We start from the raw sequence: 13,922 nt of genomic DNA on the forward strand, positions 1-13,922 counted from the left end.
TCATCACAGAATTGCTGTTGCCAAACAATTTTTGAACCTCAAGATCCCTACTCATTTCTTCAGGCTCAGTACATATCTTTGCTACAGAACATAATGCCCCTTCCAAGAGAAACACAAATGAACAACATTCCAATACATATTGCAAGAAGTATGAATAAATTAGAGATTGAAGACAATTAGGTCATCTATTTAGATGAGTTCTCTCTTTTCAATTAGCAGTATTAACAATATTAATACTTAGAATTTTTCATGTTCAAAATGCTCTCCAAAAATTAACTAATTAATAGTCAACACCTTGTGAGGTGGGTAAATATTATCATCTCCAGATATAGAGGCTCAGAGAGGTTATTTTCCTCATCTGAGAAAGTCATTGTCAAAGCCAGAGTCAGGATTAGAATTTAAGAGTTCCAGCAACCAATGCTGTGGTCAGGCTGTTGAAACAACCTTCTGAAACACAAGACTTCTCTCTTTCTAATACCTATCTTAACTCCTTTTTTAAATTTTTTACATTGGTTGCACTGCTTCTTATGTACATTTGCTGCCCAGGTACACTTGGGTGTTATTCCTTTCATTAAAATGATATTGTCAATTTAAAAATAAATTTATTTACTTAGTGCTATTCACAGAATCATAGAAAAAATATTAGAAATTAGGGAGACAAAATTATCTCCGCTAATCTACATTTCTTCCCTATGATATGTCCATATTGTGAGTGAAACAATCTTTTATGTTTATAGTTCAAGTTTTCTTTTATACGTTATGTAATTTCAAATCTTCCATTGCCCCATGTTCAGACAGCAGTTGATCCTCTCATTCACTCCCCCTTTCCCCAATGTATTCTGACCCTTCAATTTCTCCACTCACACTTAAGGATCTCTTATGAAAATTCCTCATCCAATCCTAGCAATGGCCTCTTGATCTCAAATACTTCCTTCTCAAGAAATCTTGCTTCCTTGTCCAGAAAATGCGTACTACTCTGCCTCTACAAATTCTCATCAACTCACCTAAAAAACTCTATTTATTACAAACTGCAATTTACCTCTCGCCCAGCATACCTCCACCTCCTGCAGTCCTCCCGTCACCACTTACCTCCAAGTCATTCAACTTTCATTCTACCCAGTCTTCCAGACCCTAAAAAACTTTCATTTAATTCCCATTTTATCCCAATAAACATAGTCTTACCTCATGTTCCCATTTCATCAAATGCCAGTATTCTTCTGCTTATTTATACTGTGCTAGTCATTGTGGTATCAAAGCACTTCTTGGCTCCTTCCCCTAGGATATCATGAGGATGGCTGCTGATTTGTCACAGCATTTTTTAATCAAAAAAATCACAGAGCGGTCACAGCAAATTTAGTACAAGTAACAAGTTTTGTGATTTTGGATCAAAAATGTTGTGACAAATGAGGAGGAGGAGCAGCCTGGGGGGTGGTTGAAGAGAAAGCCTGTCTGGCACGCACGCTGTAGCAGGAGCTCCTACCCCTCCAGGCAGAGCTCCCCACTCTGGCTGTTGTGAGCTGGTACTGGGGTCACAGCACAGCTCAGATTTGGCTGACCCCACCCCTCCTCGTCATGGGAGGTCTGCTGGGACAAACCTGAATGTGTGGCTCTGTGACCTGGCAAATTTCCCCAGCTGCCTCTTCATCCTCATGAGCCAAACCTGAGCAGCACTGCAACCCCTTGCACCCACTCACAACACCCAGAACAGGGAGGTAGGCTCAGGCCCATAAGACAGGAGCCACAGTTGCAGGGTGAGTCATGGATTCAAAGACAAGTCACAGACAAATGGGAAAATCACAGCATCTGTGACATTTTTCCTACCTTGACAGACCTGCAGCCCTAATCATGAGCAACACAATTTTACCCTTAAATCATTTACTATCTCATCTTCTAAGGATATATGTACACTGCAGTGTATGCCCAAGTCCAAACCCCACTTCTATCTACAGACAATTCTGTTTGACTTGGGCCTGGGCTCCAGGACACTGCAGAAGTGGAGAGTTCAAGCCTGGACTCTGTGAGGACTTGGGTCCAAACTCCATTATTCTGCAGCGTGGATGCAGCTCAGGCCCAGGCCTACAAACTTGAGTCTATTGCTGAGAGTTCATCATTGCAATCCCATAGGATGGTGTTCTTTCTATCCCAAGACTGGCCAATTTCCTCCTAGGACATGGAAGCCACACCTCTGGTTCAAGTACAGCTGCTCAGCATTTAATCCTTCCATTTCAGTCTGACTGTTGAGCTGCAAGCAGAGTGCATCTTTTCCTGTTTGTAATGGCAAACACAAAGAAGTCCTTTGCTATGTGGCTGCTAGCTGGTCACAGGAGCACAGCCAGGTTTTGGTTCATCCCTAGTGTGAGGCAAGCAAACAGTTTGACTTTTGCAGTTCCAGGAAATAGCAAAGAAGCAGGCAGCACTGGAGATTCACTGGACCAGTGACCAGTGCAGGGAGCGAATTAAGCAGCTCAAGAACTACTACTGGAAAGCCAGGGATGAGAACTGCATCTTTGTGAACTTGCTGTCATGTTGCCTCTTTTACAAGGAGTTTGACCAGTGCTGGGTACTGCGCCCAGCACTAGGCCACCAGCACTTCACGACAGTCTAATCAGCCAGGATGGCAACCTTCTTGCCCTGAATCCAGTATAGGACCAGATGGAGGCCAGCAAGTGCCAGATGAGGCTGCTGAAGTGACTCTTGTGTTCAGTCTTGTCCCTGAAAAGGCTTTCCACCAGATCAGCTGCAGCACATTCTGGCTCCCTACTAAGAAGAGCATTTTGATGCCTCTGGGGAGGAGCAGCCCACTGTGGAACTGGCAGCAGAAACACAAGGCAGAAGTAGACACTCAGCCTGGTAAGTTTCTTACTCCATGTTTGTTGTTATTAATATAGGAATGGGGAGGGATTTTCAGTTTATGACCCAGTGCAAAATTTATTATCAGCTCCAGGCAGCAGCATACATTTGCTTATGGCAGATTGCATTCCAGCACTTTGGCGTCACCCACCACCACCATGTAGAATTCAAAATATAGATCAAGAAGTGCAAACAACAGTGAAATGAGCATTTAACATTAAAATTTTACTTGAAACTCACACATTTTTATAGAGATGTGCTGAGGTGTTAAAAGTGAGAATCTTTTTTGCCTTCCCTTTTTTTGCCACATTATGAACCACGTGTAAATAGTAAACTGCCAGGATGGGTATGGGGGAATAGGTTAAATGTAGTCTATGGGTGACAAAATCAATGTCTGAAGTATGGTGAGGGGTTTGTATGCAGTCCAGAAATGTGCTGGGGGATAGAGGGGATAGCTGTGTATTTCTTTGAGAGTGTGTGTGTTTGCATGTAGTCCCTGGTTAGATGCATTCAGAGCAGCCTGCATCAGAAGCAGCAGGGAGGCAGTCATCCATACGGATGCTAAAGCACCAGCCTGCTTCTTGGAGCAGCTAGTCCTGGAACCTACAAGGGGAGAGGCAATTCTTGATTTAATCCTAAGTGGAGCATAGGATAAGGTCCAAGAGTGAATATAGCTGAACCACTCAGTAACAGCAACCATAGTGTAGTTAAATTTAACATCTTTGTAGGGGGGAAAATACCAAAGAAACTTACCGTGGTAGCATTTAACTTAAAAAAGGGGAGCTACACAAAAATGAGGAAACTAGTTAAATGGAAATTAAAAGGAACAGTCACAAAAGTGAAATGTATGCAAGCTGCATGGAAACTTTTTAAAAACATCATATTAGGCTCAAATTAAACGTATACCCCAAATTAAAACAAAACAGTAAGAGGACTAAAAAATTGCCACCATAGCCAAACAACAGAGTAAAAGAGGTGGTTAGAGGCAAAAAGCCATCCTTTAAAAACTGGAAGTTATACAAGGATACTGAGCTAGATGGATCGTTGGTCTGACTCAGTATGGCCATTCTTATGTTGATTCCCGCATAAATTTTGACCCAATACTGGATGCTGATAGCTGCAACTTTTTCCCTTAGTAGGATCTCCAGGTAGATAGTAAAATTTCTGGGAAGGGCATATTTCCCTGTCCCTCCTCTGTAATTTACCAGCCCATTCCACTCATAGATGTGCTTCTCTGTCACCGTAAGTTTAAAAACCTCTGTGGCATACACAGCTGGGTTGGCACTGATAGCTTGAAATAAAATCTCCCTTTGTCATTCTGGAACCTCTAGAATTGTTATGTCTTCAAGAATGTGGAATATCTGAAAGTATAGAGAAGGCTTGTAGTAAGCCACAGCTCTCCTCTCCACTCAAATGGCCAAACAGGTCTGCAATTTTTAAACAAAAAGCAATAGAAATTTCTAACTTTCCATTGTTTGTGCAGTCTTTTCACTGTGATTAACTGAGTTGGGTCCACGGAGCTTCTGAGAGCAGAAGTGTTCCTCTCAGAATGTACTGAAGCTCAGTTTTACAAAATATAATTTTTTGACTTTGAGATTCCACAGGGCACCTTTGCCTACATATACCCTGAATCTATTTTGAAGCACTGAAACAATAATGCACTGTTTGATTTCTGCTTTTAGTCCCTTCAATCTTTGATGGCCCTTCCACCTCAGCAGCACAGGCCCACTGCAGCAGGTCCCTGGGATGCAGAATTGCTGCAGATGGGTCCAAACAAAAGCTTTTCCATAATGAATGTATGGAGGACATTCTGGACAGGGCCAACAAGAAGATGCAATACCAAAGGGAGGAGGGCTCATAACATGAGGGAAGGCATGAGCAAGAGGAGAGAATTTCAGCAAAATAGTTGAGGCTTGCAGTTCAGTTTCTGAAGCAGGAACATTGGCTGAGAGAGGAATATAGAGCCAGCAGAAAGACCTATTCAAGAGGCTGCTTATGCTTACAGTAGCCAGAGTTCAGGCTCCTGCTACACCAAACTATGTCCTGAGTCCCCTTCACAGTACCATGTGCTGCAGACCACAAACGCTTTGAAAAATTCCATGGTTGGGTGGCCCGTACAATTGGGACTCGACAGCAACTGGAAAGGGCAAATCTGCCCCATGTAGTTCTCCACCCCCTGCAGATTCCTTCCCCGCTGCATCCCTGCACCACTGTGCTGACCCCGTTCCCACTACATGCTTTCATTCTCATGAAGACACCTACCCCTGTGAATGGTTCCACCCTTCTGCAACAGCACCAACTGTGCATTAACTGTGTGTGAAGTGTGCGAAGAGAAAGGGATGCCAGGGGACACTCAACAGTAGGAGTTTATTTGTTGGCATTTGTTTCACTGTTCAATGGTTGGTTTACACACTTTATTTTATTACTGGTTTTGTTGTTAGTTATTACCGGTGTTTTGGTATGCTAATGGCGGGTGGCCTGACTGGCAATGGTTTTATTTTTATTTTTTTTTCTAATTCGTGTTCAGAAATAAGGGCTTTTATTTTTAAAATAAATGTTATTACCATTAGTGCATCACACATATAAAGTGTATTTAAAATAATAAAGATAAACAAATGATAAGGGACAACCTGTAAGTTGTATCCAAACACTATTTCTTAATACGTTTATCTACCTCAAGCCATACAAGTCATACTGTAAATCCACAATTCTTGCCCCACGCTCCTTTCCCCATTGCATAAGCAGTCATCTCATTCACAAGTACAATGTATGGCAATCAATCCCCCTCCCCCATTTTATTTGATGTGGCAGTGCCTCAGTTACTGGAAACATTGTACAAGCACACAGATAAACACACAATACTCCCTCTTCCATTGGGTCATGAAAGTCCATAATGGGGTTGCACAGAGCGTCCCTGACCAGTGTTGCCCAGCTGCCTCCCGCCCCACTTGTGATAGGTGCACTTTCTTGCTGAGTGTACTGGTTCAGCAATCTATTACTATCATAGGTCCATTCACAGGCAAATGGCTCACCAGGGGCTTCACAAAGATTGTGAAGAGCACAGCAAGCAATAATACGGACAGGCATTGATGACACAGGAATTCAAATGGGTCTGCAGACAGCAGCAGGATTTCAATCTGCCGAACACACATTCGACCACCATTCTGGACAAGCTGACAGCATAATTAAACCTTCTTTTGCCAGGCAAAAGAGGGCAGGTAGGATCCCCCAGATAGTAACAGGGGACAGTAACTCCATTTATGACAATGTCAGTTAGTGGCAGTAGTGTCCCAGCCTGTTCCAGAATGTAGACTCTTGATCGTCTGAAAACCCTGGTATCATTAACTTTTCCGGTGCAGCTCCCATTGACATCCATAAATCAGCAATTACTTCAGGGAGTATGCCCAACACCTTTGGGTAAATCACCCTCTTGATACTCGCAAACCTCTGCGACCACTTTACCTAAGTTGACTTTCCAACACTGAACTGCTTAGCAACAGATTTATAACAGTCTATCTGGGGTAGCCAGCTTCCAAACGGTTATAGACCCACTTTTGGACCTATATGGCAGCCATTATTTGTGTGTCTGGATGCTAGAGGGTCAAGGCAAGCTGCTCACAAAGCTCCAGAAATGTAGTTTTCTTAATTCAAAAGTTCTGTACCCACTGCTGGTCATCTGAAGTCTGCATGACAATGTGATCCCACTAGTCTGTGCTTGTTGCCCTGCTCCAGAAGGGCTGGTCTAAGTAGGGGGCATCATTGGCTATACCAAGAATCACGAGCAGCATCAACTTGTTCAAGTCTTCCATGTCTATATCATCCTCCTCCTCCATCAGGAGTTTTTGACTGGTGGACATTCTGGCATTTTCTGAACTGTGTCTCATGGATGCTCTGCCTGTTTGCTGAAAGAGGAACGAAAACACAAGCAAGAGAAGTTTTCAAATGGTAACTCCTCTGCATTGCTGGCTGTGGTTGCTGGGAGTGTGTAGACCCAAAAGACATATCACCAGGATGATGTAGGAACTTTGCAGGATGTGACAACTTCCTGTAACGTGTGGTTGGACAATCCGGTTGTTCCACATAGCACCACAAACCAGGAGATAGAGTGGCCACAGCTGGAAAGGCACTAGAAAGCCTGGTATATCGTGGTTTGACTTGGGTCTGCTTTAGGGATGTAAAAATTAGTTTAATTAAAAATCTGTTTAAACCTTCTAAAAATAGAACATTTAAACACTGGAGGAGGGTAGCCGCAGCTGAGCAGCTCTTGCTGGCGGGGAAGTGTGGAGCCCAGAGGGGGTAAGAGGGTAGTTGCAACTGGGCTCGGCTCCCTACAAGCGGTGGGGAGGCACAGAGCCTGGCGGGGGCGAGCCACACCTGGTCTCACACCACCCAGCGCTGGGCTCCGCACCTCCTGCAGGGAGCCAAGCCCAGCTGCGACTACCCTTCACACTTTCTCGCCAGCAAGAGCTGGTTTAAATGGTTACACTTTTACATCCCTAGTCTGCCATGTGGATGTTCGAGCCCCAAATTTGGGGTCTGAGTCCAGAAATTGTAAATCTAGGGTACCAACAGGTGTGGATGCTCAAATCCTGGGCTTGCAAACCCAGGGTCTGTGGACTTGAGTCCCACTAATCCTAGGCTTATATTGCAGTATAGACATACCCTCTAAAGCAGCTCAAAGCCCCCTCTTCCTCTAGCAAGAACATTTTTTGCAATGAAGGAGGTCCATGTGTCTGCCCCTGCACAAATACAGTCTTTCTAGAAGGAATCAAATTGGGATTGGGGGTGGTACCTTCCAAACTCCAACTACAATATAATCTCCACCTGTGCGAATCACCAAAAATAACCAGGGCTATTCAAAACCTGATTGTGTGTGTTGCTTGGCTCCGCTGGCCTCTTTGAGCTTGACTTTTCCTCAGTGGGGCTGAACTATGTCCATGGGCTCTGGTAGACTCATTGAGGTTTGTTCCATCTTGATTGGGTGGGGAGAGATCAATGGTGGTATCTGTCAAGTGTCACCTACTTATAGCACCAAAATGAGAAGTGAGTCAGTACATTTTGCAGATCTGTGATCCTCCCTTTCTTTTCTTACATGAAGAATTAAATAATAATGTTGACATTTAAAATCATCACTGGGTATACTGGGTACGTGAATGGGACAGTTCAGACCTCGCAGAGCTGTCACACCAGGCTCTCTGCAGATTCAATTTTGCATGGGTTGGTTCATATTTTTATGGATCTTTGAAACAGCTAGAAACTTACTGTTTGTTATTAAATGAAAACTGAGGACATGTCTACATTATGGGTGCTACAGCAGCAGAGCTAAGGTGCTACAGCTATGCTGCTGTAGCCGTAACGTAGACATCCTACAGCAATGGAAGGAGTTTTTCCTTCAATGCAGGTAATCTACCTCTGAGAAGTGGTACCTATGTTGACGGAAGAATTCTTCTGTTGACCCAGCCATGTCTGCACCAGGGGATAGGCTGATATAGCTACAGTGCTCAGGGGCGTGAATCCCCAACTGCTGTAGTGATGTCAACCTAACTTTTACATGTAAACCAGGCCTGAGATTCTGGAGAACTACAATCATCAGAGAAGTATCAGTATGGCATATTGGTCCATACCAAGTATTTCCCAGCCTTGTTACCATTGCAGGAGCAGTTTTGGGGGAGCAACAGAACTAGTTCATTTCCCCACTTTAGAGACACATTAGCGAGAGTGGCCCACTTTTCAGTTTGACAAAATGTTTGAGGCAATAACAGGAATATTTTAAGGTCTGGTGTACACTTAAAAGTTAGATTGACAATTAACCTGCAGTGCAGACATGGAGAGGAGGATTACTTACAGTGATGAAAAACCCTTTCCGTTGCTGGAAGCATTTGCAGTACCATAGCTCCTCTCTCTGTGGAAAGTAGTGGACAGTTTTGTTTTGAAGTTTCTTTTCCTGGGTGGAGATAGGCCTGGGGAGCGTCTTCTGGTTGTGTCCTCACACTGCTTCTTGTCACATCTGTGCACGTGTGATTGCCCAATCATTGGCCTTCACTAGACCATTGGAAACACATTCGCGCTCAAGCTGCTGGCATCGCGGGAGATGCTTCATGTTTTGAGGCTCTCTACCACAGTCACAAGTATGGGGCCAATGATGTAGCCCCACTTGATCATCGTATCTTTAGACTAGCCAGCTCCAGTGAGGAGTTGATTAAGACGTCATAGGGTCCAGTGCTGGTCTGCACTGGGTGGTAGCTTTTTGACTAGTGAGAGGCGGAGTGCTCAGGCTACAGGATCGTTCTCTACTCATTTGGCATAAATGAACCCTTGTCTGTTTGGTTGACAATGTGAGGGGTTTAACTGTAGTAAGAAAACTTTATTGTGAATTCAGTCAATTTAGTGTCCAAGTTACATCATATAGCGGATGCGCTGGATCTGTGTTTTGCTTTGTGTGCTTGATTCTACTAGCAACTTCCTGGCTTATATGAGGAGGAGCATTACTTGTGGGAATGTAGAGGCTCTTGATGTGAGTAGGCTTAAGGCAACCTGTAATCTAGCAGTAAGCGGTGTTAAGTACAGGGTCTAACTTCTTTGTGTGAGGGGATCATGGCCACGCTGCACAACTGTAGTCAGCTGAGGAGTAGCAAAGTCCTGGTGCTGTTGACTGAAGAGTGAGCAGGGCTGCACCCCACTTTGATGTAAGTAGTTTGTTGAGAATGTTGTTTCATAGGCTAACCTTGACTTTAGTTTTCTTAATGCCCGCACTAAAGGAGAGTGTGCAGTCAAGAATATCACCGAGGCATATGGGATTCATGGGGAGAGTGGGACTACCAGAGAAGCCTTTTATTTTTCTCCCTGTGATGGGGACAGAAGTTTTTATTTTTCTTCCAACTTCTTCAGCATATTTGCTTCTCCTCCTCTGAATGGGGATGGAGTGGCAGCAACTTCTCTTTCTCTATGGCCTATTAACTGAGCACCTATGGATGAGCATGCCACTCTGATGCTGGTTCTTCTATGGGCCATGTACACACACAGGCATATTTCATAGGCACATGCACATTCCCTCCTTGTTTGAGTTAAAAATAATAGGGCAATGTTTTAAAACAACCAGCAATCCCACAATTGAATACCAATCCAGCATTGAAACCCAGATCTAATACATTTGTGATTTGTACAGGCAGGTTGGGCATCACCCAGCTAAGAGGTGATGAATTATAATTATGAAACCCTGACCCACTACTCTAATTAAATAGAAGAATTTGTTTTGTGTTTTTTTTTTAAAACCTAACGCCAAAACGTTGGATCTAAAATGATTTTCAGTGTCTGTGTTTAAGTTAAAGCCCCTATACACTGATGACAAACTTCTGGATAGAAAAAGTGCAGGAGACAGGAGTGGGACCAAACAGAACCTATTAGGTCTTTTCCATCTCTCCCCTTAAGGGTTCTGTAAACAGATGGGCAATTTCGCTTTTACTGAAGACATCTCTTGTATTATGGGCGCTTTTGCACTACACATGGTCTTCTAAGCTAATTTCTCCTTCAGTCTCTCCTGTTATGAGACAGCGAAAGGGCAATCTCCTGCCTAAAGGGGCCAGAGAGGGCAGGGCAAGGAATCCCACTCCAGCTAGGGGGATCCAGCTCGCGTTTTGCTTTCTACTAGGAGGAGTAGGTAGGTCCGTCCGGCAGCTAGAGCATAGCCGAGCGAGCCTCCCTCCCAGAGGGTCTGGCCTGGGGAGACGCTAACCTTCCGGCGGGGGAGAGCACATTTTACTCCCCATTGCCACTGGGTCTCCATATTCCGTACGGGGCTTATTTTGCTCTCAGAGCCGGCTGCTTGGAGGGACACGCCGCGCCGCACGACGAGCCATGAAATTCCACTTGCTCCTCTCCAGCTGTGGCTCACCCAGCCTTGCACGGATCGCCCTTTCCTGTTAGTATCCTACTGACAATGCAACAAGCCTTGGTATGTATTTGGAATCGATCCTAAGAGCATTTAACGCGCCCGAGTCAGCGGTGAAGCCCCCTTTAATGCATGGAGCCTGTTTCGTGTCCGCTGAGTGGCTTGATTAAAGTAAAGTAACTACTTCAATAGTTCCAAAGTTTAGCTACAGCCTCCCTCGGAGAGACGTGGAAAGTGCAATCAGGGACACTCAGGCAAGCAGCTCGTAAAACTTACAACTAGTCGGTAAACTGTCTAGGCAGTTTTGTTACAGTGTGGTAAAGCTCTGCACAGATGTTTGGGGGAAAATATTGGCGTGTATGTAAATGAAAGACAGTTTGTTGGCTAAGAGGTTGAGACAGTCCGGGCTCTGCCTTGTTTGCGCTACAGCAGCGAGAGGCTGCCTGGAAAAACCCGCCAGGCAAGCAAAGCTGCCTTAAACCTCCATGGAAGGGCAGGGAACAATTAAAAGGACACTGACCAGGAGTTTGAGCCCCACTGTGCCTTTTAAAAGGAAAGGAGCGGCCATGCAGCATCCTTTAGAGGTTGCGTTTAGCGTGGCTTTGGGGTTTTAACCTAAGTAAACTGGTCTTTCTCCCTCCCTCTCTCTTAAAAAGCAGTGGGGCAAATTCTGTTCAGTTAATTTAGATTTACAGCAGTGTAACTTCATGGATGTGTGTGGAGTCTCTCTAGATTTACATTACTGTAAATGAAAGCCTAATTTGACCCATTGTTTGGCTCCTCTCTGCATGAGAACACTTACAATAGTGGCCTGTGACTACCTTTGACTACTTTTCTACCTCTTGCAAAAATAAATTCCTACCTATGCCTTGAATAGGAGTAGGGTCAGCTGCTTGTTTTTGGTGCCAGCAAGGATTTTACACTGCAATAACACACCCTGTAGCACACGTAACTAGAAAAACAAACCATTTACCCCTGTGCTCAACAAGGGCTCTCATTTTAGGAGCCCGTCACAGCACAGGCAACTGGAGAAGGATAGCAACTTGCCTGTAGAGTTGGTTCCAGAGACTCCTAAAGACATGAGCATAGTGAACCAGCCATTTGCTTATGTGGCCAGTGAGACCCCTCACATTGAGACAGTTGCTGAGATGGAGGGTCATCAGGGGAACAGGCCCTCTTGCCACACTACTTAATTGTGTGTCACAAGAAAATAATTCCCATTGCTGCTGCTCCCAAACCAGTTCCTGTGGGGGAGGAAAATAAAGCCTCCCTCCAGAAGCTTGTTGCTTGTCTTGAAGAGGGGCTACTGAGTTCCAATCTAGAGAAATAAACTGAGGCAGATCGGTTGGAGACTGGGTGAATTGATAGGGGTCAGAGAGTTTGAAAGGAGGCTGAACTGAGGATTTGTCAAGACTTCGGGGAAATCTGGTCAGGATAGTTTACTGTGGGTCTCTTAGTCTTCAGGGAATTTAGAGGGAGCAGGGTAGTTTACTAGATAGAATTGATTGGGGCCAGGTGGCTTATTTGGGAGGGGGCAGAGGTTAACATAATTTACATCTCTGCTATCTCAAAAAGACATGCTATTAAAATGGGCCGGATTCATCTCTGATTTTATATAGCAGAAGTCAGTGGAGTTACACTAGGAATAAATTTGGCTAGTTACAAATTGACAATCTGTAGAGGTGTTTAAATTTATTACATCACTTGCATCTCTGGCTACATAGCTGTTCAACTGAATGAGATTCTATTCCTTTAAGGAGTAGAAGGAAGTGTGCATGTAGGCATCCCAGAGCAGGGCATGAGCACGCTGATGTCACCGTGCACGTGGAGCTACAAGAATCAGGCTGTGTAAACAAACTGGTCAATGGCGTTATACCAGGAATACATTTGGCCTAAAGTCTCCAGTTTTAAAAACCTTAATATAAAATTAGGAAGTTGAAAAATTGGACAAAGATGCACTTGTAATATGACGCATCTAAAATGCTGTTAGTAACAACACTGGTTAAAAGAATGACTTGTATATTTGTGTCTTTTTAAACTTTAAAGCCAATGGAGAAATTAAAGTTAACAAAATTTATTTAAAAAAAAATACTTCTAAATAGTAGTTCTCTCCAGCCTATTTCAATAACTTTTTTTTAAAGCTAAGATTTATTCTGGGTTTAGCAATTCTTCTATGAAATGGCTCAAGCCTTTTAGGTGCCATGCTCCTTTCACTTCCATTGAAGTCAGTCAGAATCAGTTTGTTACTTCTCTGTCTGGGCAGAGCTAGAGAAGGAATCTATTTAGCCCTAAAGATAACAGCAGCTGGCCCTCTAGCTAGCTGAGGAGTAGCGTTGATGTGCCCCGAAGGGAATCATGTTTAGTCCTTCTTAGGCAGGAGATAGGCCATATTTTGGGTCTATAAGGATGAACTGATCATGTAAAACAGGTCATCAAAGAATTAAATGATAGAACACACACAAATCTTTGATGTATAATATTTTGAAGTCTTTATTGGTAATGTTTTGTTTTAGCTGGCATGCTACTCACAACTGTGAATGTTTGCCTTGAACATTTGCATTTTAAGCTCTGTTTTTAGTCACTTATTACTTTCCAAAACACTCACCTTTCAGACTGAAATTTTCCAGGCTTAGTCCCTGCCTGAAGGTTAATTTTTTTATTATGTTTTAGTTAAAGTGGTTCAACCACTTTTTTTTAAAAGCAGAAAAACAGTTTCTCTGCAAAAACACATGCAACTTTTAAACTTTAAATATTTTTAGTGCAGTAGGGTGAGATAAAAGGGGAACATTTAATTCAGAAATGCCTTCAACTACCATTTTTTAGTACAGTGTCACAATATTAGGAGCAAATGTTGACTTCACTGAAGAGACAATAAGGCAGAGCTGCACACCGCTTGTAAGAATGCACCAGGCCATGTACAAAGTATACACATTTTAAAATGAAGATTTTATGCCAATATTTAAAAGGGTTTATTTGTTCTTGTGGTACCAACTAATTGTCATGTCTCCCAACCTCTTTAATCATTTATACCTATTTGTTTTAAATTGTGTAAGGTGTTTTATACTCTTATTTTCAAAACATTGATAAGTGTGCTTATCAGTCCCATTCACTATGCATACTGTAAACTGTAGATTGAGGTCTTAATCTTGCAAAATGCTAAGTGTCCATATCTTCTGTTCAAGTC

Source organism: Emydura macquarii, unplaced genomic scaffold (genome assembly GCF_026122565.2).
Source record: "Emydura macquarii macquarii isolate MOO-44397 ecotype Brisbane River unplaced genomic scaffold, CSIRO-AGI_Emac_v2 contig_1390, whole genome shotgun sequence".
Lineage (NCBI taxonomy): Eukaryota > Metazoa > Chordata > Testudines > Chelidae > Emydura > Emydura macquarii.